The 27775-nt window shown below is 36.1% G+C and overlaps 1 long non-coding RNA gene across 3 annotated transcripts; it reads left to right on the top strand.

The window, feature by feature from the left end:
* Positions 1-274: 274 nt before the first annotated feature.
* Positions 275-4331, top strand: LOC110865822. 3 transcript variants are annotated; one of them, XR_002550991.2, is made up of 4 exons: positions 275-589; positions 3677-3750; positions 3923-4162; positions 4234-4331. It is a non-coding gene; the product is annotated as an uncharacterized LOC110865822 (long non-coding RNA). The 3 variants fall into 3 exon arrangements; XR_004859781.1 differs by lacking the exon at positions 275-589 and adding an exon at positions 2962-3298; XR_002550990.2 differs by lacking the exon at positions 275-589 and having other exon boundaries at positions 3664-3750.
* The last annotated feature ends 23444 nt before the right edge of the window (positions 4332-27775 follow it).

Here is a 27775-nt window from a genome sequence, read left to right as displayed (position 1 = left end):
ATTTTTTATATTTTTTTAAATGGTAATTATTATTATATAAATATATGTTTAATATATTAATAAAAAATATATAAACAGAAAGCTCGATTAGGCTCGCGAGTCGGCTCGAGCTCGATAAGCGAAGCTCGGACTCGGGCTCGTTTACTAAACGAGATTGTTTTTAGGCTCGGGCTCGAGCTCGAGCTCGTTTAAGAACGGCTCGTTCGAGCTTTTTTTCGAGCCGAGCTCGAGTAGCTTGCGAGTAGCTCGGCTCGTTTGCACCCCTAATATTTAGATTCGAGTTATTCTCGGATCGACCCTTCTTCTTTGTTTGATTCCGCCAAACAAAGATTAATTCTTATGTTCATAGAACTATACATTTATTTCATAAGAATTAATCATTGAAGAAATCCCACTCTCACTGTCTCTATTTTTATTCTTTAAATGTTTATATACTTCACAAACACCCGTCTCAACGAGAGAAGAAAGTTACACCATTCGAACAAGGCAGCCAAAGGGGACCAACAATTGGTATCAGAGCAGATTGGATAAATTAGTTCCAAGATCCCTTGCTCCTGTAAGAGAGACGTATATTCATGATCTGCTAAAGGTAAAAATAATTTTTTTTTTTGCAGATAAAAAAAAAGAATGTAGAAGAGTTATTTTTTTTCTATTATTTTCATTATTTTTATTATTGCTTTTATTACTGTTTTTATTTTTATTATCTCTATTAGTATTCTTTTTGTATACAAAAAGGATGTGTAGAAAAAGGATATAAAAACACACAAAAAAAGGGAGTTAAACAAAGATAAATGAACTTTAGTTTATTAGAAAGAAAAATTTTGACATCTAAAAAGAAAGTTTCTGATAAAATAAAGTTTATTTGTATCTTATCTCATGAAATAACTCCAAATTCTGGTTAGTTAATCTTCAAAAAGGAATGATAATGATACAAAAAGGAGAGATAAAAAAATTGTGTTAAACTTTAGAAAATATACAGATGACTATTATTATTTAAAAAGTTTTCACAAAATATTCCTTGAAGAAAAGAACAGGTACTTAGAGCATTCACATCCATTCCACCATATTTTCACTTTAAATTACACCAAAAAACACTACATTTTATCTCTCCTTTTCAATTAAATAATATTTTTTTATACCTTTATCATTACCTTTTCTCTCTTCTTCACTCACAACCACTTTCAAAATATATTAAAAAATTATAGGGAGTGAACAGCGTCCCCAAATATACAGATGAACAGTAACATTTTCTCTCTCCTCCACTCACAACCACTTTTTATACTTTTTATATTTTAAAAATACCACACACACAATTTGATTATTTGGATGTGAATGCTCTTAGATTTCTAACAGAAAAATATGTATAAGTAATATCTTTGGTTTCTACATATTCCCTCTCATCTTAAAAAACAATGATGATGAGTTTACTAAGATTTTCTAGTGAATTCTGATTAATATATTAGAATTTCTGGTTAAAAAAAGGAATTTCTGATGAGGTCATCAACTTTTCTGATGATGTCATCAGATATGAGGTCATTAGAATTTATGATAATGTCATTAGATTCTGATGAGGTTATCAGAATTCATGATGATGTCATCAGATTTCTGATAAGGTCATCAGAATTTAGAATTTATGATGATGTCATCAGATTTTCTGTTAAAAAAGTTCAGATTGGATGATTCGTTATTTTTTGAAGCCTCCTCAATCGATAGCCTAAACACTTATCCTATATTGGATAGAAGATACTTATATCCTATGTTGTGGGGATACAGGATATAATGCTTACATTTAGGTGGAATTATAAATCGAGGTGAAGAATTATAACAACAAATGAAATATAATCGGATGATCACCCATAAAAAGTCGGACGTTTGCCAAATAAACTTTTATGCCAATGAAGATACAGTCAACGAATATCACTAAACAGGTGCCTACATGATAACGTGACAAGAAGAAAAGAAAGATACATCTTCAACAAGTTTATTTGTTATTTCTAAGTATAAATGCATTGTTTATATTTTCAACAACAAATAGGGGGTGACTGTTAGGCAACTTTATTGTATTTGTTGTTAAAAATAGTTTAAGTTACTTAGAAATAATTCCGTCAACACGAACCGACCGACGAACCATTCTAGAAGCACTAAATATGAAGATCGTGAAAGAAAAAAATCAAGCTTCTAATTCTTTGATTAAAGATCACGACAAGGTTACAAGACTTCAAAATGTTAGCGGGTCATTATGGAGTTTACAAGATACAAAGTCAAAGAATTGTGTTAATAAGATAATATATCTTATTAACACATTAAATATCTTTTCTATGAAAAAGGCTTTTATAAGAAAAAGAAATGCTTTCAACATAAAAGAAAAGGAATCTTTTCTTATGGAAAAAAGCTAGAAAAGCATTTCTGATGAAAAGGAATCTTTCCTTTTGTAAAGAAAAGGAATCTTTTCTTTTGATGAAGCATTCATCAGAAAATAAATATCTCAAAAGTGATTCATCAGAAAAGGAAGCAAGTTAATGACAAAAAGAAAAATAAGCCACATGTAAATGGATGGGCACACATACCAACTTCTCTCATCAACCAATCACATTTCAGATAGGATATGAAAAATCTCTATAAATACATAATTCCTACGAAGGAATTATGTGTGTCTTTGTGTAGTAATATTTAAATACAGAGTTTTTCATGTGAGATTACCCCCTGGTTTGGCCCAGGGGGTGATATTTAGGCTCGAGTTTATTCTCGGATCGACCCCTTCTTCTTTGTTTGATTCTGCCAAACAAAGACTATTTCTTATGTTCATAGAACTATACATCTATATATATATCTATATATATAATATATGAATAAGATGTGGGACACGTGTCATGTGATGGTGCAACCAAAATGGATTTTTGGCGAGAAAAATGTGAGAATCCTTATGTTTTCACACGGGATCCGAACTGGTATAACCATACCCGGTTTTTTGACCCGGGTATATAAGGTACCTAATAAACGTAAATCATTCACTCTCCTCATATGCATCTTCTATCAGAACTCCTTCTCTATCGTCACCCTCGAAACCCTAGCGGCGCATATGCATCTTCTTCAACAAATCAACAAATCTTCTTCAGCAAATCCCTAATCCCTTCACTTCATATTCATCTTCCTTTCCTCTCCAAACAACAGTCTAAGTGGAGAGAGAGGCGACCAAATATAAAGAATCGTCGGTGTTGGAGCCGATATCCGGAAGGAAGAAATAGTCATCGTCATCGTCGGTCTGATCCGACCTTTGTACCACACTCTTCCTGCATAGGTAACTTTTCTAATTTTGTTATTATTGAAAAAGAGATTAATCAGCGGTCATTAGGGTTTGTTTTCTTTTAAGATTGGGGTTCCAGGGTTTGTTTTAGATGATGTAATCAGTCGCACAGATGTATGTAACCTCATTTGATCTTCAATTTGTAGGTGAGTTTAAGTGGGTTTGCTCCATCTCTGTTTGATTTCTTAAATGAACGTGTAGACTTTGTTCCAGCAAAGCGTGATCACTCTGCGAACAAAGCAGCCCATATTATCTTATTCTTTTTCGTGAACAAAATTAGCTTTTGACATGTTCATATTTAATTGATGAAAATAGCATTTTGTTTGGTTATATGAAGTTGAGATTTTTACTAATATTATTCTCATGTTAAAGTTGTACACATTTGTGAAGCAACCTCGACAAAGTGACTGATTGAGTTTGAAAACACAGAAGCTGGGAGTTTAACAGTGAGTTCTATTGCTCTGATCACAACGAAATGAACACATATATGTGCATAATTTGTCATCTTGTATAGTTTTGTCATTCATAAATTAGTTTTTTTCATTTGAATTACTTGAATATATATATTTTTTTGAGTTTTCTTATGTATGGTCTGATTTTGGATGGTTGAGTATGTAGATTGAAGAGTTCACTCAGAGCACCTTGAATAATGAGGAGGAAATGCGGTCTTGTAAACAATCTGCCGATGCTCTAAAGTTGCCTGGAATGACAGATGTGGTTTGCGAGCACAAAAGGAGTGCAGTTCAATCTGGTTTTGGGCTTTGCAAGGATTGCTATATGGAGTTTTGTGGTGGACTTGAGGGTTCGGAACCTCCCGTATTTCAACGTGCCCAAGTGGAAAGATTATCCATGATAGAGGTGGGTCCTATTTTATCCTTAATTCATATCGTTTGATTGTTGGAAGTTTAATCTTGATTTCACATGTGAAGGTTAGTTTGGCAAAAGTTAAAAGGGTTTAAACTTGCAAATTAATGGGTAGATAACCAAGGGATTATTGGACAAATATGGGTAATAAACCTTTGGAAGGAGTCAACTTTGGTATAAATATAGCAATTGTTTTTTACTTTTTTAGCATTCCATAATTTTTGTTTGGTGTATGTTTTCCATCAGTTTCGTTTTTGACTTTCAAAAGTCAAACTCACAGGCAGATCTATTGCATTGTGATAAATCATAAAAGTGCAAGAAATCCGAGTCTCAAATCTTTATGGAATGTAGTAAAAAATGCTAAAAGATGGTATATAGAAGCCGATATGTTTTAACTTTTATTGCAATTTGTGGGAGTACCCGCACTCCGCAACAGGTTTTGGGTTGGTATCTATTCGGTTCGGGTTGGCTCCGCTCGGTATGATACAGAACTAGATACAACAATGGAATCGGTTCATCACGTACCATTACTGTACCGGTACTAACTATAGCTTACAGTACAAAAAAAAAAACATTCAGCTGTGCATGCAACTTTGTATTCAACGACATGTCGAGAAAACCATAAAACGAATATGATACCGATACTGATGTTCATACGGTATTGATTATTTCCTCACGGTAAAGAAAAAATCACATGCATCTGACCCTTTCAGATAAAACTTTTATCGAATCATAGTAAATAAAAATAAGCCCGTCACAATAGTACTTTTGAAATTTTATAACCATACTTTATTACTAAAATAACAAAAAAGATAAACGACGTAATTATATATTTAAAAACCACTAGGAAACTTTTGACTTGTACGTTTGTGCTTAGATCACTTGTACATTACTATTTACAACTTGACGTAGACAAAAATAGTCACGTTACAACAATATAGTCAGAATTTTATAAAACATTACATTTGTAAAAAAATTGAAAAAGTCTTGAGAAAAAACAAAATATGATTAAATATAATAATAGTAATAAAAATTCGAAAATAGCCAACTGGAATTAGTGTTGGTTATGCTTATGGTGGAATGATATGCACCTGATCACTCTTTCTTGTGCACATTGACATGGACCCAAATAAAGAATGACTAGAAAAGGTCAAACTAACAGTTGGTGTTCTTTGTTTTGTAGGTTGGAGGCAGTCTTGGTTGGGGCGCTATATATGCCACTACAAAGTTGCTGAAGTAGTTGACGGTCGTACAAACTTATTTAGTTAGTTTGTCAAATATGACTAAACTTTAATAGAGTTGAATAGAATAGAGTTGGTGGACTTTTTCGAATGGTTGAGAAGATGAAAGAATGAGTATTATGACATCAAAAGATGGTCGATAAGAAGAAAGAACGATTGATGCTTTTTGTTCAGGGTGCATAAGGCTAGAACTAAATTCATAGTAGCTTTACGTTTTTTCATTCTCTGATTGAATAAAAGTTATGGTTTAGTATAATTATATTTATTGTAGTTAGGAGATATGATTTGAATAGTTTTTATTTGTATTTATCTAATACATAAGATCTTACGTAGGTTAGTTACTTATTATATGTATAGGTACTTTCAAATACTTATTTTGATCGTGGGTCTATTCGAAAATCTTGAAATAGCGTTAAAAAACTCACTTACAACCCGACCATATTAAGTTTCAGATAAGTCGGGTTTCTCAGGTTTAGAGGAAGAGGATAGGTTTGATTGGGTTAGTCAGGTTAATTTAAGTTATATGATTATTTAAATTATCGTCACATTTTAATATTTAAGTAACCTTTAAAGATGTAATTTGTTAGGAAGATAATTATATCTATAATATTTTTTGATATTTGCAGCAAAATATCAAAATTCATACTGCTACTAACAAAATTTCATTAAAATTCAAGCATCGTTTGACAATATGATAACTAAAAGTCTCAAAACTTAATGTTCCAAATACCATAGACTCTAAACTAAAACATATCTATAAAAAAGACAACAAATGTTCGGGTTTTGAGGTTTTTGGGTCGGGTTTTCGCATGGAAAAAGTGACCGAATGACCAACCCATATAAGGTTCGGGTTGGTTGGGTTTGGGTTTTTTGGGTTTCTCGGGTACTGTCTAATTCGGGTTTTGGTAGCTTCGGATTCGGGTCGGGTTTCGGATAAAAATGAATAACCCTACTCAAGTATTAGGAATCTTTATATGCAAAACCAATATGATCAATGATTGATTAGCTGTTGATATATGCCGTTTTGTGATAGTTTTAGAATAGTTGTTCATATATCACCTGCTAAAGGAGAGTCATGTGTGAAGGCCTGCAATGAAATAAGATCGGAAAGAATTAAAGTTGACTTTAGAAGTCTAATTTTTTTTTGTGCAGAAAGAGTATGTGACTTCCAAGGTCCCTTTGGCTATTCATCCACCATGGCGTGTCTTCTTAGGCGTATGGGGTTCGAAAACATTCTTATACAGAGATCTCATTATGATTAAAAGGGAATTGGCTTTACTTGGAAACTTTCAATACATATGGAGAAGCGAAAGAGGATACTTTAGAGGTTCAAAGTGTTATTTATGTATTTTTGTTTAATGTAAATTAAATTTTCCTAGCCCGGGATTTTCCCGGGTGATAGCCTAGGTTATTTTATAAGAATTAATCATTGAAGAGATCCCACTCTCACTGTCTCTATTTTTAATCTTTAAATATTTATATACTTCACAAACACCCGTCTCAACGAGAGAAGAAAGTTACACCATTCGAATATGGCCGCCAAAGAGGACCAACAATTGGTATCAGAGCAGATTGGATAAATTATTTTCAAGATCCCTTGCTCCTGTAAGAGAGACGTATATTCATGATCTTCTAAAGGTAAAAAGAAAAATCTTTTTTTTTTTTTTTTTTTTTTTTTTTTTTTTGCAGATCCAAAAAAAAGTATGTAGAAGAGTTATTTTTTCTATTATTTTCATTACTTTTATTATTGCTTTTATTACTATTATTATTATTATTATTATTATTATTATCTCTATTAGTATTTTTTTTTGTATAAAAAAGGAGGTGTAGAAAAAGGATATAAAAACACACAAAAAAAGGGAGTTAAACAAATATAAATGAACTTTAGTTTATCAGAAAGAAAAATTTTGACATCTAAAAAGAAAGTTTCTGATAAAATAAAGTTTATTTGTATCTTATCTGATGAAATAACTCCAAATTCTGGTTAGTTATTCTTCAAAAAGGAACGATAATGATAAAAAAAAGGAGAGGGTTAAAAAAATTGTGTGAAACTTTAGAAAATATACAGATGACTATTATTATTTAAAAAGTTTTCACAAAATATTCATTGAAGAAAAGAACATGTACTTAGATTTCCAACAGAAAAATATGTGTAAGTAATATCTTTGGTTTCTACATATTCCCTCTCATCTTAAAAAAATGATGATGAGTTTACTAAGATTTTCTAGTGAATTCTGATAAATTTATTAGAATTTCTGGTTAAAAAAAGGGATTTCTGATGATGTCATCAAATATGAGGTTATCAGAATTTATGATGATGTCATCAGATTCTGATGAAGTCATCAGAATTCATGATGATGTCATCAGATTTTCTGTTTTAAAAAAAAATGTTTTGGTCGGTTGTTTTTAAAAGACCCATTACAATTTTTGGTCAGTTTAGAAATGTTTTACTTTAGTTTACTAAGGAACTCGTTTTGGTCGGTTGTTTTTAAAAGACCAATTATAATTAAATAATGGCCATTTAATCCAATTTGTTGTAACTTTGTTTTGAGCCCATGAATTAAATTAATGTCGATCATATGGGACTGTTCTCTCGATCAGATAAAGAAAAAGAAAACGCACAAAAGAATAGGGAGGCATACGACAGTTTCTTTGGTTACAGGGTGTTTTCTTTCTACATCACAGAATCATCCAAATTCAATTCCAACAAGAGTGAACTTTGTCTAATCCGATAAATCATTGCGTGTAACCTGCAAATAGGTTTATTTGATAGTTCTCATACGATTCAGAGATTAATTCAGGTTTTTCACAAACTTTGCAATTTCAATTCGGGTTCCATGTTTGTTAATTTCTTTGAATTACTTGTTCTAGACCAATTATACAACACACAAGTCCCTACAAAACACAAACACACACACACATATGAAAATATTAAAGAGAGAGAGGAGAATCGGAGAGAGAGAGTGCCCAAGTTTGAGGGGCGGCTGGAGACCCTCTCCGGCGGTGATTTGTGGCAGCGCGACCCCCCGACTCCACGACGGTGCACGAAAAGCAGGGACGGCTGTAGCTTTGAGTGGTTTTGGTCCGGTATAGCGGGGAAAGATCGTCATTGGTGGTGCACGGCGGCACAAGAGAGAGATGGAGGCCGATGGGTCTTTGGCCACCCACACTTGTCACGCAGGGCGGCGCATCGTTCTCTTTTGCGTCGAGAACCATCAATAGTAGCGGCGTTGCAGTGGTTGTGATGGTTCGGGTCTAAGGTGGCGGCAGAGTACGGCGGCAGAGTACGGTGGAAGTGGTGGTTAGGTATTCAGTGGCAGCCGATGTGTAGGTATGTCGGAGAGGTGGTTCCGGTCAGTGTCGCATAACCGGGGTTTTGACTGAACATGTAGTGGTGACCCCACTCCCGGGACACCGGAAACGCACGACCAAGGGTGGCGGTTATGGCGGAGGCTGCTGTGAGTGTCGTTTAGCGTGTGTGGGTCACGGTGGTCTGATCTTGGAGAGCTAGTGATGATTATTGGTTCCGGTCAAACTTAGTAAACTGGTCAACTGCGGTGAAACCTTTCGAGCCGGGTTAGACGGGTCAGATCTGGTCAAATGGGTGTGAGTCGAGGCAAGACGACTTGCTAGTTAGTGAACGTGTCATGCGGAGAGGTATATTTGTGAACCCGATCGTCTAATTGAATACATGTATTTAAATAATGTTTAGCGTGCGTGGTACAACCAAGCTCTAACGATCTCACCCGACACATATATAGTTGGTTATATTACAAATAGAAATAACAACAATGGCAGTGTTCGAACTTATAATAATTGTATATGTTATTATAAATATATAGTTGCATCGACTACTTGAGAGTGGGCATATAACGAACTAGAACTTGATATTTTTGTATGAAATAGGTTGTTAAACTTCGGACACTTGTTTATTGGAGATTGGTGACGACTTGCACGATTTTCGTAAGAAACTATAATATAATTCACATGGTTTAAAATAAATAGAAGCACGTCGGGGTTCAAATAATTATATAAAAACAAATATAAAGTATATATTTATTTTGGATGACATTTGCAACTCACGAAACAAGTATATATTTAACTTGGCATTTACTTTATCCTATGATTTTATAATGATACATATGATTAGTTATATTAAGTTCGTACATTTAAATGCGTTTCGAAACGAAATTATTATAATAGCTAATATTATTCGGGATATTATCTCACTATCTGAATAAGATAAATAAATATATAATGACATTTATTTTAACAATTGTAAATAATACGCAAATGCGTCCTTGACTTATTACTTTGGTTACGTGTGTCATGCGTGTAATATATATATATATATACACATATGAGAGGGTTCATTGGGGAACACTAAAAAAATGGGGAACGGGAGAACACTCTTAAAAATTATACTTAACATGTTAAAAATTCTTTTTTTCTAAAATTTTTTAGGCGCTTTTTCTTATAAATACAAGTAGAAACATTTTTAATAAAAAAAATCAAAAACTAAAAATATAAAAAAAGTGTTTAAAAAACAGTTACATCTTATAGAATTAACTTAACATGTTAAAAATCAATTTTTTTAAAAGAATTTCAGCGCTTTTCTTTATAAAAAGGAGGAGAAACTAGTTGAATAAAAAAATTATTTTTTCTAAAAAAATAATTTTTAGCCTTTTGTTAATTGTTTTTTAATATTTTTAGTTTTTGATTTTTTTTATTAAAAATGCTTTTACAAGTATATATAAGGAGAAGTGCCGAAAAAGATTTAAAAAAAAAATAAATTTTAACATGTTAAGTTAAATTTTTAAGAATGTTCCCCGGTTCCCCACTTTTTTAGTGTTCCCCAATGAAACTCACACTATATATATATATATATATATATATATATATATATATATATAGGGAGAGGATCATGAGAAAACTACATATAAATGAGAAAACTAGAAAACTAACTAAAAAAAACCTAAAAAACATACCAATTTTTTTTAATGGTTGGTTATCAAATCATCGAAGTAGAAAAGATTGTGGAAGTCATCAAGTCTTGCTTAAAGTGTTTAGAATCTTGCAAGGAATGTGCACCAAAAGATGAAAAGTTGGCTGAGTTTGAAAAGATGAAAGAACAATTACTGTTCAATCTAAATTACCTGAAGGAGTCTTATGATGTTTTGAACAGAACAGTAACTGGTGTTCAAAAGACAAATTCTGAAAGAGAAAATGCCTTGACGATGATGAATGCAACAATGATGACAAAGCAGAAAGCTATTAATTTCTACATCGAAGAAAGTGCAAAGTGGAAGCAAGAGTTGGAAACCGAAAAAATAGAAAATGAGAGGATCAGATGATTATTACAGAGTTATTCTAGTTCTAATTATTTTATTGATCGAATTTATCCGACTGTTGCAGGTATGGAAGCTTTTCAAGATGACAAGCCAAAGAAGAAAGATACTGGTAAGAAACCGACTGTTAGCTATAACAAGTGTCCGCCTCCGATCTGGGAAGGGTATTCTCCCAGAAAACCAAATGAGGAGCAAGTCGAAAAAGCAGTCAATATAAAGTTAAAAACCGATACAACTGATGAATTACCAGAAAACATTGACGTCACTTTCACATCGCCTGACACTGATCATGAGTCTGAGCTAATCAAAAAGGTGGTCGATCAGGTGTTGGATACTGATGAGGAGTCTGAGTCAAAGTTTGAGTCTGGAGGGTCAAGTTCGTCAGTCAACAGTTCAAAACCGATGGTTAAAAAGACTTACAGTAGAGAGTTTTTATTATCAAAATCAAATTTGGATGATGAAACATTCGAAGTAGCATATACTTTGAATGATTCCGACAAATTATATTCTGACAAAGAGTTTCCAATAAAAAGTGTTACAATTGAAATGATCAAAAAGGTTTTCAAAATGACAGAAATTAATATTTCTGAAATAAAAGATTTAAATCTTACTCAAAAACCTAAAAAATACACTTCAAGAATTCAACAACGTTTAAACAAGAAAAAAGGTTACAATTCTGGTTTTGGTTTTCAAAAGAAACCAAACCATAATGGTAATTTCAAAAAGAAAGGACTTGGTTTTATTCCACATGAAAATTATAAAAATGAGAAAAATTCTAAAACAAAAAACAGAATTTGTTTCAGGTGGAAGTGCTGAGGAAGAACAGAAGAAACCTTTCTGGAAACAATCAAACCAGGAGTTTCTTGCTGAGAAGAAAAGGAAAGGAACTGGAGTGTTTCATCCAAAAGAGACTAGAACCTGTTTCAAATGCAATGAAGTTGGTCACATTGCATGGAATTGTCCGACAAATACTAAGACAAAACAGGGAGTTTCCGAAAAACTGAAAGAAAAAGTTGTCGATGCTGAACCACCAACTGAATAATTCAAAATTTTTGAAAAATTCAACTTTTGAAGTTGGTGAGAGTTCAAAGAAAAATTTTTACAAAAAGAAAGCCAAAGACAACCAAATGTGGGTTGTTAAAAAGGTTGATGAAAAAGTCGGCGATGATTCTGGTTCCATAAAGCCAGAAGAGCCACAAGTTGAGGTAAAAGAAGAAAAATCTGTGTCTTCAATGGATGATGTTAAAATTCCACCATTGAAGAATGAGAATTTTAAATAAAAGGTTGGTAAGGTTGAGATCTCGAATCAATTTTATTCTGAAAAGAATGAATTTGATGTTGAGAAAGTTTTTAATGGAAATGTGAAGAAAATTTTTGGGAAAATGATTGATGGGAAAGTAAAATGGGTTAAAGATTTTTATGCTACAAAGAAAGCAACGTATAACCCTACTGAACAAGAGTTAAAAACACCCAAGGTTGGTAAGACTTGGGTGGAAATTCTCTTTCCTTGAAAAATCTGGACTTGCCGGAGATCCCAAGTTTGTAATCGTGGATCAGGAATCGGCATCATTCTTGTTAAGATAGTTTTTGTGAAAGATTTAAAAATTGTTGATTTTTTTACAGGTAATGGACTTTGCCGGAGCTTCCAGGTTGGTAAGTGTGAAGCAGGAATCGGCATCTTTGTTGGTAAAATGTAATTTGTGTAGATGTGTTATTCCTACAATTGGTACAGGATTGGTCTTACAACTGGTACAGAGGTTTGCTTGTGCATACGTGCAAATGGTAAATCAAGGACATTAAGTTGTACTTGATTTACTACAAGTGGTTAAAAATGAACAAGATGATGAACCAGTCCCTACAAGTGGTAAAATCAACTAAACTAATTTTCCAGAAAAACCATTTTGATTAAAATAAACTCAAGTGTTTTGAAATCATAATGAGAAAATAGTTTGTTGAAAGGGGGAGTTCTGATTGTTTATGCCAAGTGGATGGCGAATTGAAGCGATTCGATATCGGTTGTCAATTTTCTGTATAGTTTGTTTTCAAATTTCTTTAAATGTGTTTGCATTTTAGGGGGAGTAAAAATTTCAGAAAATCCAAAAACATTAGAAAATTTGAAAAAGTCAAAAACATGATAAAATCAAAAATGAGTTTTGTAGTGAAAAGAGGAAATGATAGTACATCAGTGGACTGTCACAACATGCTAAAGAAATGGATAATGTAAAAATGTGATAAACAATCTCACTGCGGATATGCCAGTAGGTTTTTGCACATTTAGTAAATTGTGACGAGATATAAACTTAAAATTCAAACTTGCTTATATCGTGGGTAACATTTCTTGGATATATGGGTAACCCCCGAAATCTTGTTTGAAAGGTCCCTCTTTCTGAGATACTAGGTCTTTATACTCAGTGATATCTGGGGTATTATCCCGGGACTTTTGTTGAATGGAAATTCTGACCTAGTCCCCGCATAATACTTTCTGCAAATGCTTGAAACATAGCACAGCCCTCAGCAAAAATGCTGAAACAATAAAATTGATAATCATTGCTGTTGAAGAAAAGATCCTCTAAAGGGGACATACCTAAAGTCGAGCCGTCATCTCTCTGCTGAACGGAAGTTCTGACCTGAGCTCTCACGGTTTCGCATCTAACCCTTTACAGATATCATCTGTGGTATACTCACCTGTAAGACTGAATATTGGGATCTGGATACGGGAGTATATTCAAGTAGTGGGACACGCGAATAAGTTTAAGTGCTTAATACATTAATATCGTATCTCGAAACAGTTGAACTTTGTGTGAAAATTTAAGTGGATCAATATACTGACAATCTAAGCGAATTGTTTAGAACTTAAAATGAAATGAAGCTTAATGGTGTTGGTGATTTGTCTCAAAAACTGATATGATCCTCTTACACAAACTCACAAAAAATAGTGTCTGTAAATATTTCTTTACTGCATTTCTTTACAATCAAAAATCTAAAAAGATTTTTAGTGTGTTTTAGCATAAACTTTTGAAAAATTCAAAAAGATGTTTGACAACTGGTGTTGAAAAGCTGATTTTCAAAGTTCCAAGTGCTAAACAGGATGACATTTTTGTGAGGGGAGTCTGTGTTTGAAACAAATGTGTTTTTGATCAAATCTACAAGTGGTTCATCAAGAGTCTAGTTAAACTTGAGGGAGAGTCTAAATACCTAAATTTGAAATGTTTAAATTTGTGAGGTTTACTTTGAGGTAGAGATTGTGCAGGTATAAGTCTGAGCCAGGTTAATCGATTATAAGAAGCTTGTGTTTAAAGAGCCAGGTTGTCACACCCTGACCACGTAAAACATCAAATCGTGGCGGAAACGTCGGGGAGTGTTGTAACAGAATTATTGTTTCACAACCATGGAAATTAAAGTTACATTTTATTTATTAAACAAGAGTGTTACATTGTCTCAAAATAGGAAATAAAGAGATCAGAACATAATTAAACTAGTTCTATCTTTATTTTAAGTCTCTAAGGCACAGGTCCGCCCTAGTGTCACGAACATCATCCTAAGCGACAGCTCCTTAAAACACATGTGAAAATAGGTACGTCAGCATAAAAATGCCTGTGAGATACATAGGTTTTGTGAAAATAGGATTCATGACTGGGGTTTTTAGAAGAAAGGTTTAATAAAAATTAGTCATGAATCTTGTTAAGTGTTTTCTGTTATAAATCATATGAAAACTCGATAAGAAATCAGATTAATATAAAAGAAAGAAGTATGGTTAAAGAAATAACCAAATAAAATGAGTTGGATAAAATAAACTGTTTTGTAAAACAATGTCTTGTAAAGGATATGTTATTTGTGTAAAATGTAATATGTCTATACTGAAATGATTTAAATAACGCTACGATATGTAATATTACACAAACACTTATATATAGGAAGTACCAGCGGCGTATCCACCGTGTTTGTATCATATTACACACGCCTCGTTACTCAAACCATTTACCCAAACCAACCACCAATGTAAACTGTTCATGAATAAATCAATTGTCAAGTGTTATTGTGTAAACCATATCAAAATGTCCATGTCTAATGTAAATCACCAAATGTGTATATCAATGTCAAAATGTTTATTCTTAATGTAAATCATATAATGTGTATCCAAAAATATCATGTATGGCATGTGAAATATATCAACTAAACCATAGGTACAATGCACAAAAACAGGGTATTGAATTAAACATAGTTTAAGTCAAAGTTATGTTTTGTGGAGCAAATGCATGCTATACTGATACAAACATCTATGCGGTATTGTGAAAATGCATACATTCAGGCCTTGTGACTGTGGTGATAGACCTTTAAACAAATTAAAGGTCTATCTGTGTTATGTTTATCGAATTCGGTCATTCCTTCCACCCAAACAAACCTAGGGTTCAGGAATGGGAGTTGTCAAGTCCTATGGTACCACTACCTACTAACGAACGGCGTGACCAATGTTAATGAATGTATATTGTCCCATTTGAACAAACCAAATGTCATACCAAAAAATGTAAGCATGTGAAAACAATGCACTAAGTATGTAATCAAATGAACATACATAGCGTGAAATGTAATGTAAAACGATGTACTAAGTATGCACACAATGGACATACATAGCATAAAATGTAATGTAAAACGATGTACTAAGTATGCACACAATGGACATACATAGCATAAACACAATGAAATCATGTACTATAAGTGTACTAATGAACATAATAAGCATATGATATGAAAACATTGAAAGCATGAAAGTAACAAGTAGGCACATGTGTTTCACCCCAAAACAGTTTGGAAAACAGTAAAAGAGGGGTCTATGTACGCACTTGAGATTGCTTAGTAGTCCTTGAGTAACAACCAAACAACGCTAGAGATCACGGATATCAAACGGCACCTAATATAGGTAACTATGTTAATATACCGGACCTAAAATCGGAGGATTGGATAGAATGAGGGTTCGTAAACAAAATGAGTATGGAAACTCATGTAATATGGTTTAACAAAGCCCACATACTAAAATGAAACCTAACCTAAGTGCTTATGACCCATTACGACCCGTTTAGGTAGCTTATGCTACTTTAACGCGTCGTTCGCGTAAAACGCATTCGAAACGCCTAACTAGCTCTATGATAAGTAAAATATGCCTTAACATGTCTAATATTGTTGCCAAATCAGTTTAGATACCAAAAGTTATGTTACATATGCTTAATATGAAATTTGGCGTAAAAAGGGCATTTTGGTAATTTACCTAAGGCATATAAACTACCTATCATACAACTAAATAAACCTCGTGACCATAAGGTATAACCTCGAAAGGTTATTCCCTATACAACTATGGTCACCTAATGCGTTTGGTCGGATCCTAATGATCGACCAAACGGGTCAGGTTCGAAAGTATAAGCGATTGTTTAGATCGCTTACCTTACGACCCTATATAAGCACTAAACTAAAAGTGACGAGCTAAGCATGTTTAAACATGCTTAACTAAGTTTAGAAAACAGGTTTGGTATCAAAACAAACGGTTTTGAAACCTAAATGTAGTTTGGTTACAAAATACGCAATAACACGTATTTTGGCCGAAACTACGACTCGTCACTGAGCCTAGAAAGCGTGGTAATCAGTAGGTATAGTCACTAGGGGCTATAACCATCGAGATTACGCTCACGTTATGAAGTTCAAACAAACTTCGCATTGACCATAAACTGGTCAACGTAGAAAGTCAAACATAGTTTGACTTTCGGACTCGAAAAGCGATAAAAGAACAAAGGAACACTTACAAAGGGTCCCTGAAAGCTAATCTTGATCCAAGTAGCTCAGGTATGAAGCAATGGCTTCAACTTAGAGCTTTTAGATCAGATTTTGTGGATTTTTTCAAGAGGGGGGGGGGGTATTTATAGGATATGCAAGACCGTTAGGATCGTTTATCGATTACCGTGCTCGAATCTCATCCGTACATGTGTCGGAATGTTATGGTAACTCAATTTGCCCCCACCCCCAGAGATTGGCATGAGGCATTGGCCTTTGGAGTGTTGAAAGGCTGTTAACAGCAGTTAAAATGAGTTTCTGCATCTGAAAGGGCCTCGCGTGACGCCTAGCCACCCTCGCGTCACGCCTAGCCTCCTTTCTACAGTTTTCAACTAGAATTTACAGAATAGGTCCCTGCACATGTTTCAGTCCATTTTCCACACGTTTGAAGCCCGTTAAACCATTTTCAAGGCTCCACAAGGATTCCTAAACATAGTGGACATGAAACCTGCTAACAAATATGCCAGACGTCGGTTCGTTTGGTCGTATGATCGCGATGTTCGCTTAATTACGACGGAACGCGCATAAGCGTGAAAAATGATCCAAATGACGCGACGAATGGATTTTTCTCATGCCAAACACTAAAATAAAATATTTTAGTGCTTACATAAATTTTTGGATGTCCGGATGTATTCAGAACGTAAGTTATGCGCGAAAGTGCAAACTTATGCACTTTTTGATACTTTTAGTCCCTAAAGGAGCCAAAAGTTTATTTTAGCATACCGAACCCCTCAAAGCCTATTTCTAAGCTATGTAAAGGATATTTATGGTATGTTTAACTTATGGTCATGTTCCTATATGTCTGTTACAGTTCAAATTGGCATACTTTCGCAGTTTGTCAAATTTAGTCCCTGTAGGCGAATTAACTTGTTTTTGCCATACCAAAGCCTTCAAAACTTATTTCTAAGTTATGTAAGGGTTATTTAAGGTATGTTAAGCATATGTTGATGTTCTGAAGTATTTTTCGCGTTAAACTGATTATGCTTACGCACCAGTTTGCGTATAACTCTCCAGAAAGCGATGTAGAGTTTGAAATTGAACAAAAGTCAAAACATGAAAAATGTAAAACATAACCAAACAAACATTGGGATCAAATAACGTTGTTTTATTGATATTTGAACTGTTCACAAAGATTACAAGCACAGATGTTACAGTCTCCCCTACTTGTGGAAATTTCGTCCCGAAATTTATTTAGAGGAAACTCGTGGGAATAGATGCGGATATTTCGCCTTTATTTTATCTTCACGTTCCCAAGTAAACTCGGGTCCACGTTTAGATTCCCAGCGAACTTTTACCAAAGGAATGCGCTTGCGTTTAAGCCACTTGACTTCACGTTCCATGATTTCCACTGGCTTTTCAACAAATTTCAGTGTTTTATCAACACGAATTTCGTTAAGCGGTATGTGGAGGTTCTCATCATCTAAACACCTCTTGAGATTGGATACGTGGAAGGTTGGATGAACATTTCCAAGTTCAGGAGGTAACTCAAGTCTGTAGGCTACCTTACCGAATCTTTCGACGATCTTGAATGGTCCAACGTATCTAGGTGCAAGTTTTCCTTTCTTTCCAAATCTGATCACACCTTTCCAAGGTGAGACCTTAAGTAATACACGATCACTGACTTGAAAATCCAAGGGCTTGCGTTTTAGGTCCGCGTAACTCTTTTGATGGAATCTAGCTGCCTGAAAGTTATCACGAACTTTCTTAACCTTATCAGTTGTCTCTAAAATGAGGGCAGGTCCAGTAAGCTGAGCCTCACCGATCTCATTCCAGCAGACTGGTGAACGACATTTTCGACCATAGAGAGCCTCGAAAGGATCCATGTTGATGCTGGAGTGATAACTGTTGTTGTAGGAGAATTCAATTAACGGAAGATGTGAATCCCAACTACCACCAAAATCGATCACACAAGCTCTAAGCATATCCTCCAGAGTCTGGATTGTTCTTTCAGATTGACCATCCGTCTGCGGATGATAAGCTGTGCTCAGATTAAGTTGGGTCCCCATAGCAGATTGCATGGTTCTCCAAAAATGAGAAGTGAAACGAGCATCTCTGTCAGAAATGATGTTCAAAGGAACACCATGTCGAGCTACAATTTTATCCACATAGATCTTAGCAAGTTTGCCAGCCGAAAAATCCTCACGGATTGGCAAGAAATGCTCTGACTTAGTAAGACGATCAACAACTACCCAGATGGCATCATGACCTTTCTTTGTGCGTGGGAGTTTAGTAATGAGATCCATAGTAATGTTTTCCCATTTCCAAACTGGGATCTCCGGTTGCACCAATAAACCAGAAGGACGCTGATGTTCAGCCTTAACCTTTAGACAAGTAAGGCATTTTGATACATATAAGGCAATGTCGTTCTTCATACCAGGCCACCAATAATGAATACGAAGATCCTTATACATCTTATCTGAGCCAGGATTAATAGAATAACGAGACTTATGGGTTTCATCCATATGCAAGGTATGAAGATCATCTTGGTTTGGGACCCACAAACGGTCCATGAAGTAATACGATTCATTGTCCTTCAGTTCCAGATCAGGTGTTATGTGATAGGGAAATTCTTTATCCATCAAACCTTGTGAAACACAAGATTGTTGAGCCTGAGAAATACGTGCTTGGATATCGGATTGAGCTTGAATATCAGATTGAACACGAACACAATGAAGCTTAGTACGTTCCTTGCGACTCAAAGCATCGGCTACGACATTCGCCTTACCAGGATGGTAGCGAATTTCGCAGTCATAGTCGTTTAGAAGCTCCACCCAACGTCGTTGCCTCATGTTGAGTTCTTTCTGATTGAAGATATGCTGAAGACTTTTGTGGTCCGTGAAAACCACACATTTTGTACCGTACAAATAGTGTCTCCAAATCTTAAGAGCGAAGATAACTGCACCCAACTCAAGATCATGAGTGGTGTAGTTCTTCTCATGTATCTTCAACTGCCTCGATGCGTATGCTATGACTTTGTTTCTTTGCATCAGGACATAGCCAAGACCCAATTTAGATGCATCGCAATAAACGACGAAATCATCATTGCCCTCAGGCAAAGTTTGAACAGGCGCGTCGCAAAGTTTTTGTTTCAAAGTCAGAAACGCTTCCTCTTACTTGAATCCCCAATCAAAGGGTTTGTTCTTCTGAGTTAGAGCAGTTAGAGGAACTGCAATCTTCGAGAAATTTTCAATGAAGCGGCGGTAATAGCCCGCTAGACCAAGAAAAGAACGAACTTCAGTAGGAGTAGTAGGCATATCCCTATCCTTAATCGCACTGATCTTGGAGGGATCTACATGAATACCTTGTTCGTTGACAATATGTCCTAGGAATTGAACTTCTTTAAGCCAGAATTCACACTTGGAGAATTTGGCGAAAAGTTGCTCTTTCTTTCGGAGTTCCAAAGTAAGACGAAGATGTTGCTCGTGATCAGCTCGCGTCTTAGAATAAATCAAGATGTCGTCAATAAAAACAATGATGAACTGAGCCAAACAAGGCTTGCAGACCCTATTCATTAAGACCATGAAAACAGCAGGAGCATTAGTCAAACCGAATGGCATGACTGTGAACTCATAATGCCCATAACGAGTGTGGAACGCTGTCTTGGGAATATCTTCTTCATGCACACGAAGTTGATGATATCCAGATCGCAGATCAATCTTTGAAAAATAAGAAGCGCCCTGCAATTGATCAAAGAGATCATCGATGCGAGGTAGGGGATATCGATTCTTGATGGTGAGCTTGTTAAGCTCACGATAATCGATACACATCCTAAAAGATCCATCCTTCTTCTTGACAAATAGAACGGGAGCACCCCAAGGTGAAAAGCTAGGACGGATAAAACCTTTGTCAGAGAGTTCCTGAAGCTGCTTAGACAACTCTTGCATCTCAGACGGTGCAAGACGATATGGAGATCTGGCAATGGGATTTGCACCAGGTTGAGATCAATACGGAACTCGACTTGGCGTGCTGGAGGTAGACCAGGTAACTCTTCAGGGAATACTTCAGAATAATCCCGAATAATAGGAATATCTTGAATAGATTTACCTTTGCCCTTATCTGCTACAACATCTGCCAAAAAGTCCACATAGTTCTCTCGCAGATACTTCCGAGCTTTAAAACAAGACATGAGTTTGAGACCACCAGCAGGTTTCTTACCATGAACTTGTAGGATCTCGCCTGCCGAAAGTGGCACACGAACAATCTTCTCAAAACAAACTACCTCTGTGCGATGCTTGGCTAACCAATCCATACCCACAATAACGTCGAAGCTTCCAAGTTGCATAGTCGTGAGGTCAATAGGAAAAAGATAATCGTTAAGGTTCAATTGGCAGTTGCGGAGAACAGAATCAAGAACAATGGGTTCACCACTAGCCACTTCTACTGTCAAGGGTTTTCCTAGTTTCGTCCTAGACATGCGAAGCAATGGCTCAAAAGATAACGACACAAAACTCTTATCGGCACCCGAATCAAAAAGAACAGATGCAGGCTGATTATTAATAAAGAACGTACCGTTCACCACTTCATTGTCTGCTTGTGCCTCTTGTGCATTCATGTTGAAGACTCGCCCTCGAGCTTGAGCCTGATTCTGATTTGGATTAGAATTCACCAATCTTGGACACTGATTACGGTAGTGGGTCAGATCCCCACAGTTGTAACAAGAACCTGGAGGGTAGTGTGGTCGTGCAGCTTGACCCTGTTGCTGAGCAACTCGTTGAGCCGGGTTCTGAACTGTCTGATTTTGAGCAAAACGACAAACACCAGCAAGATGACCTGACTTCCCACAGTTAGAACAGAAACGGCACGGAAATTGCGGCTGATGGTGACTGTTGCATCTATTGCACAAAGGTGCATTTCCTGCATAAGGTTTCTTCGCTGGAGGTTGTGCGGCTTGGTTGGGAGCTGCCTGGTTAACTTGGGCAGTGACAACAAAATTTTGGGAAGCCTTACGCTTCCTTGACCCCCTTGAGGAACCAGAATCCTTTCCCTTCTTGTTTTGACCTTTCTTGCTATCTTCTTTGTCAGACGCCTGCTTCTTACCCTTGTCACCCTTTTTGTGCAGCTTTCCCTTTCGAACCTGCGACTCAGTCAATGTCGCTGCTAACTCGATCGCCTGACGGAGTGTGGTAGGGTTACTACCAGTAATGTTGTCTTGTACTGAGTCAGGTAGACCATCGATGTACCTTTCGATAGCCTTGTCGAGTGGGGTAACCATTGTTGGGCAAAGCAGACTCAACTCCTCAAACCTATCAGTATACGCCCGGTGCTCGCCACCGTCTTGTTTCAAGTCATCAAACTCTCTCTCCAAAGCTCGCTGTTCATGACGAGGACAGAACTCCCTCATCATAAGGGCACTAAGTTCAGCCCATGTCTGTGCTAGAGCAACTTCTGCACCACGGTCTCTCATTACCCCGTTCCACCACGTAAGAGCCCTCTTCTGAAACACACTCGAAGAAAACTCGACCTTGCGATTGTCAGGACACTGCACGTGACGGAAAGTATTCTCAATGCTCTCGAACCATTGAAGAAGCCCAGTCGCTTCCTCAGAACCACTAAAATTGAGTGGTTTAGCCGAGTTAAAATTCTTGAAATTGCATGGAGCATTGTTGTTGTTGTTGGCTTGGTTCCATTGAGCAAAGAGGTTTGGGAATGCAGCAGCCATTTGCTGTGCAATAATTTCTGCCAGTTCGGCAGTCGCTATCTGGTTTTCGCGTCGAGGAGGCATTCTAAAAGAGGAAAACATGAAAGGAAACGAGTGAGATGATTGGATGAAGAGAATGAGATGAAACAAAATCAACAAAAGCAAAGATGGTGGTCATTCGTCCGCATCGCAAAGCAAACAAGCGACACACAATGTCTAATCAAAGTAAATGGGTCAAAAATAATGTATCGTGAAGACATGCTCGCCTATAAGTTAACACTCACCCCAAGAGTTCCCAGGTAAGAGTGACTGGTCCGATTATGTGGATTTGTACGAACACTCTAGCCTTTAGACAGAAAACCCAGGCTACAGGCATTCACCCTTCCAGTTTGCAGGTGTTCACACTATTTAGGACCCAAAACTTTGACGAGATTTTGAAAAAATTCAAAGGGGTACAAAACCTTGTAATAATTCATTCAAAAACAGAAGATTATTTTTCAAAAATCGTTTCGGAAAATTGGGTTCTTCTTTTGATAATCACCTAAGGATAGGTGATGTGCATGTTTTAAGATCTAAACACAAGATAACTTGTGTTAGGGTCCTACAAAGGTTATAGTCTAGGTCAAAGTATTACTAATAACCTAATTCCCTATAACCATTGGCTCTGATACCAACTGTTCTGTCACACCCCGAACACGTAAAACATCAAATCGTGGCGGAAACGTCGGGGAGTGTTGTAACAGAATTATTGTTTCACAACCATGGAAATTAAAGTTACATTTTATTTATCAAACAAGAGTGTTACATTGTCTCAAAATAGGAAATAAAGAGTTCAGAACATAATTAAACTAGTTCTATCTTTATTTTAAGTCTCTAAGGCACAGGTCCGCCCTAGTGTCACGATCATCATCCTAAGCAACAGCTCCTGAAAACACATGTGAAAATAGGTACGTCAGCATACAAATGCCTGTGAGATACATAGGTTTTGTGAAAATAGGATTCATGACTGGGGTTTTTAGAAGAAAGGTTTAATAAAAATTAGTCATGAATCTTGTTAAGTGTTTTCTGTTATAAATCATATGAAAACTCGATAAGAAATCGGATTAATATAAAAGAAAGAAGTATGGTTAAAGAAATAACCAAATAAAATGAATTGGATAAAATAAACTGTTTTGTAAAACAATGTCTTGTAAAGGATATGTTATTTGTGTAAAATGTAATATGTCTATATTAAAATGATTTAAATAACGCTACGATATGTAATATTACACAAACACTTATATATAGGAAGTACCAGCGGCGTATCCACCATGTTTGTATCATATTACACAAGCCTCGTTACTCAAACCATTTACCCAAACCAACCACCAATGTAAATTGTTCATGTATAAATCAATTGTCAAGTGTTATTGTGTAAACCATATCAAAATGTCCATGTCTAATGTAAATCACCAAACGTGTATATCAATGTAAAAATGTTTATGTTTAATGTAAATCATATAATGTGTATCCAAAAATATCATATATGGCATGTGAAATATATCAACTAAACCATAGGTACAATGCACAAAAACAGGGTATTGAATTAAACATAGTTTAAGTCAAAGTTATGTTTTGTGGAGCAAATGCATGCTATACTGATACAAACATCTATGCGGTATTGTGAAAATGCATACATTCAGGCCTTGTGATTGTGGTGATAGACCTTTAAACAAATTAAAGGTCTATCTGTGTTATGTTTATCGAATTCGGTCATTCCTTCCACCCAAACAAACCTAGGGTTCAGGAATGGGAGTTGTCAAGTCCTATGGTACCACTACCTACTAACGAACGGCGTGATCAATGTTAATGAATGTTGTCCCATTTGAACAAACCAAATGTCATACCAAAAACATGTAAGCATGTGAAAACAATGCACTAAGTATGTAATCAAATGAACATACATAGCGTGAAATGTAATGTAAAACGATGTACTAAGTATGCACACAATGGACATACATAGCATAAAATGTAATGTAAAACGATGTACTAAGTATGCACACAATGGACATACATAGCATAAACACAATGAAATCATGTACTATAAGTGTACTAATGAACATAATAAGCATATGATATGAAAACATGGAAAGCATGAAAGTAACAAGTAGGCACATGTGTTTCACCCCAAAACAGTTTGGAAAATAGTAAAAGAGGGGTCTATGTACTCACTTGAGATTGCTTAGTAGTCCTTGAGTAACAACCAAACAATGCTAGAGATCACGGATATAAAACGACACCTAATATAGGTAACTATGTTAATATACCGGACCTAAAATCGGAGGATTGGATAGAATGAGGGTTCGTAAACCAAATGAGTATGGAAACTCATGTAATATGGTTTAACAAAGCCCACATACTAAAATGAAACCTAACCTAAGTGCTTACGACCCATTACGACCCGTTTAGGTAGCTTACGCTACTTTAACGTGTCGTTCGCGTAAAACGCGTTCGGAACGCCTAACTAGCCCTATGATAAGTAAAATATGCCTTAACATGTCTAATACTGTTGCCAAATCAGTTTAGATATCAAAAGTTATATTACATATGCTTAATATGAAATTTAGCGTAAAAAGGGCATTTTGGTAATTTACCTAAGGCATATAAACTACCTATCATACAACTAAATAAACGTCGTGACCATAAGGTATAACCTCGAAAGGTTATTCCCTAGACAACTATGGTCACCTAATGCGTTTGGTCGGATCCTAATGATCGACCAAACGGGTCAGGTTCGAAAGTATAAGCGATTGTTTAGATCGCTTACCTTACGACCCTATATTAGCACTAAACTAAAAGTGACGAGCTAAGCATGTTAAACATGCTTAACTAAGTTTAGAAAACAGGTTTGGTATCAAAACAAACGGTTTTGAAACCTAAATGTAGTTTGGTTACAAAATACGCAATAACACGTATTTTGGCCGAAACTACGACTCGTCACTGAGCCTAGAAAAGCGTGGTAATCAGTAGGTATAGTCACTAGGGGCTATAACCATCGTGATTACGCTCACGTTATGAAGTTCAAACGAACTTCGCATTGACCATAAACTGGTCAACGTAGAAAGTCAAACATAGTTTGACTTTCGGACTCGAAAAGCGATAAAAGAACGAAGGAACACTTACAAAGGGTCCCTGAAAGCTAATCTTGATCCAAGTAGCTCAGGTATGAAGCAATGGCTTCAACTTAGAGCTTTTAGATCAGATTTTGTGGGTTTTTGCAAGAAAGGGGGGGGGGTATTTATAGGATATGCAAGACCGTTAGGATCGTTTATCGATTACCGTGCTCGAATCTCATCCGTACATGTGTCGAAATGTTATGGTAACTCAATTTGCCCCCACCCCCAGAGATTGGCATGAGGCATTGGCCTTTGGAGTGTTGAAAGGCTGTTAACAGCAGTTAAAATAAGTTTCTGCATCTGAAAGGGCCTCGCGTGACGCCTAGCCACCCTCGCATCACGCCTAGCCTCCTTTCTGCAGTTTTCAACCATAATTTACAGAATAGGTCCCTGCACATGTTTCAGTCCATTTTCCACACGTTTGTAGCCCGTTAAACCATTTTCAAGGCTCCACAAGGATGCCTAAACATAGTGGACATGAAACATGCTCACAAATATGCCGGACGTCGGTTCGTTTGGTCGTATGATCGCGATGTTCGCTTAATTACGACGAAACGCGCATAAGCGTGAAAAATGATCCAAATGACGCGACGAATGGATTTTTCTCATGCCAAACACTAAAATAAAATATTTTAGTGCTTACATAAATTTATGGATGTCCGGATGTATTCAGAACGTAAGTTATGCGCGAAAGTGCAAACTTATGCACTTTTTGACACTTTTAGTCCCTGAATGAGCCAAAAGTTTATTTTAGCATACCGAACCCCTCAAAGAATATTTATAAGCTATGTAAAGGATATTTATGGTATGTTTAACTTATGGTCATGTTCCGGTATGTCTGTTACATTTCAAATTGGCATACTTTCGCAGTTTGTCAAATTTAGTCCCTGTAGGCGAATTAACTTGTTTTTGTTATACCAAAGCCTTCAAAACTTATTTCTAAGTTATGTAAGGGTTATTTAAGGTATGTTAAGCATATGTTGATGTTCCGGAGTATTTGTCGCGTTAAACTGATTATGCTTACGCACCAGTTTGCGTATAACTCTCCAGAAAGCGATGTTGAGTTTGAAATTGAACAAAAGTCAAAACATGAAAAATGTAAAACATAACCAAACAAACATTGGGATCAAATAACGTTTTTTATTGATAATTGAACTGTTCACAAAGATTAAAAGCACAGATGTTACACAGGTTCCGATACCTGAGGACTCAGTGGACAAAGTTTGAGCCATACAACAATCTTGAACTTGTGAAAGCCAGATTACGATCCTGAAACTGATGATGCTGATGAACTTAAGGAATGCCAGCACATCGTTAGGGGGAGTCTGTTGATGCTGATATAGAGAGTGAAGCCCAGAGACTGATAAAGACTACAGATGAGAAGACTCGACATGAAAGACTCGTCAACATCTGAGGGAGAGTCTGTTAGTGCATGCATCTGTCGTCTTCGTCTTGTATCGAGTCTTGTGCTAGATATGTTAGATCAGGGCACGTTGTACGAGAAAATAGGAAGTTTTAGAGTTATTTGATGTGATTCCGCTTGAAAGTGGCAAGTGCACTTTCAAGCGAAATCAGATAGGTGTTATTCTGCTTGAGTGGTCAAATATAGAGATTTCGCTTGAACAACAGATTCCGCTTGAGCATGTTCAAGCGGAATCAGAACACTATAAATTGGTCATATGTCATTTGAGCGAAATCAGTTAGAACAATTCTGAAAAATCATACCAAGGTGCTGCCGGTTTGAATTCTAATTGTAATCATTGTTATATGAATCAGAAGTGTGTTTAAAGTGAAGAACAAGCTGTTTCTAAGTCAGTTTCTTAGTTTTCGCCTCTGAAACTGATCAAAACTCCTCTGAACGACTCGTTCGGGTCAGATACATGATCCTACAAAAGCAAAGACAGAAGCAAAAAAGTGGTTACGGATGAAGTTTGGCAATTGTATACAGACGGCGCATCAAACGACGATGGTGTAGGGGCAGGATTACGACTGGTGAGCCCAGAAAAGCAAGAATTCACATATTCCATATGTCTTGAATTCAAAACCACCAACAATGAAGCAGAGTACGAAGCGTTCTTAGCTGGCCTTCGTCTAGCGATAAATGGATCTTGTGATGCAAAAGGAGAAGTCATGGCCTTATACCTAGATCAAGCTAAATCATTGATCCAACAATTCTAATCATTCAAAATCACTCACATCAACAGGAGCGAGAACAAACCAGTCGATGCCCTAAGCAAGCTCGCTTCAACAAGTTTCCAACACTTAGCCAAGGACGTGTGCATCAAGGTGCTGAAAAATCCTTTCGTCCCACACAGGAAGGTCAATGTTGTGTAATTGGGAACGTTGTCCTGTATGTCACCAGTTATCATGTACTTGCAGTCGGGGAATTTACCAACAGACAAGGC

The sequence above is a fragment of the Helianthus annuus genome, chromosome 6 (genome assembly GCF_002127325.2).
Source record: "Helianthus annuus cultivar XRQ/B chromosome 6, HanXRQr2.0-SUNRISE, whole genome shotgun sequence".
NCBI lineage: Eukaryota > Viridiplantae > Streptophyta > Magnoliopsida > Asterales > Asteraceae > Helianthus > Helianthus annuus.
This window is presented reverse-complemented; position numbering and strand designations above follow the sequence as displayed.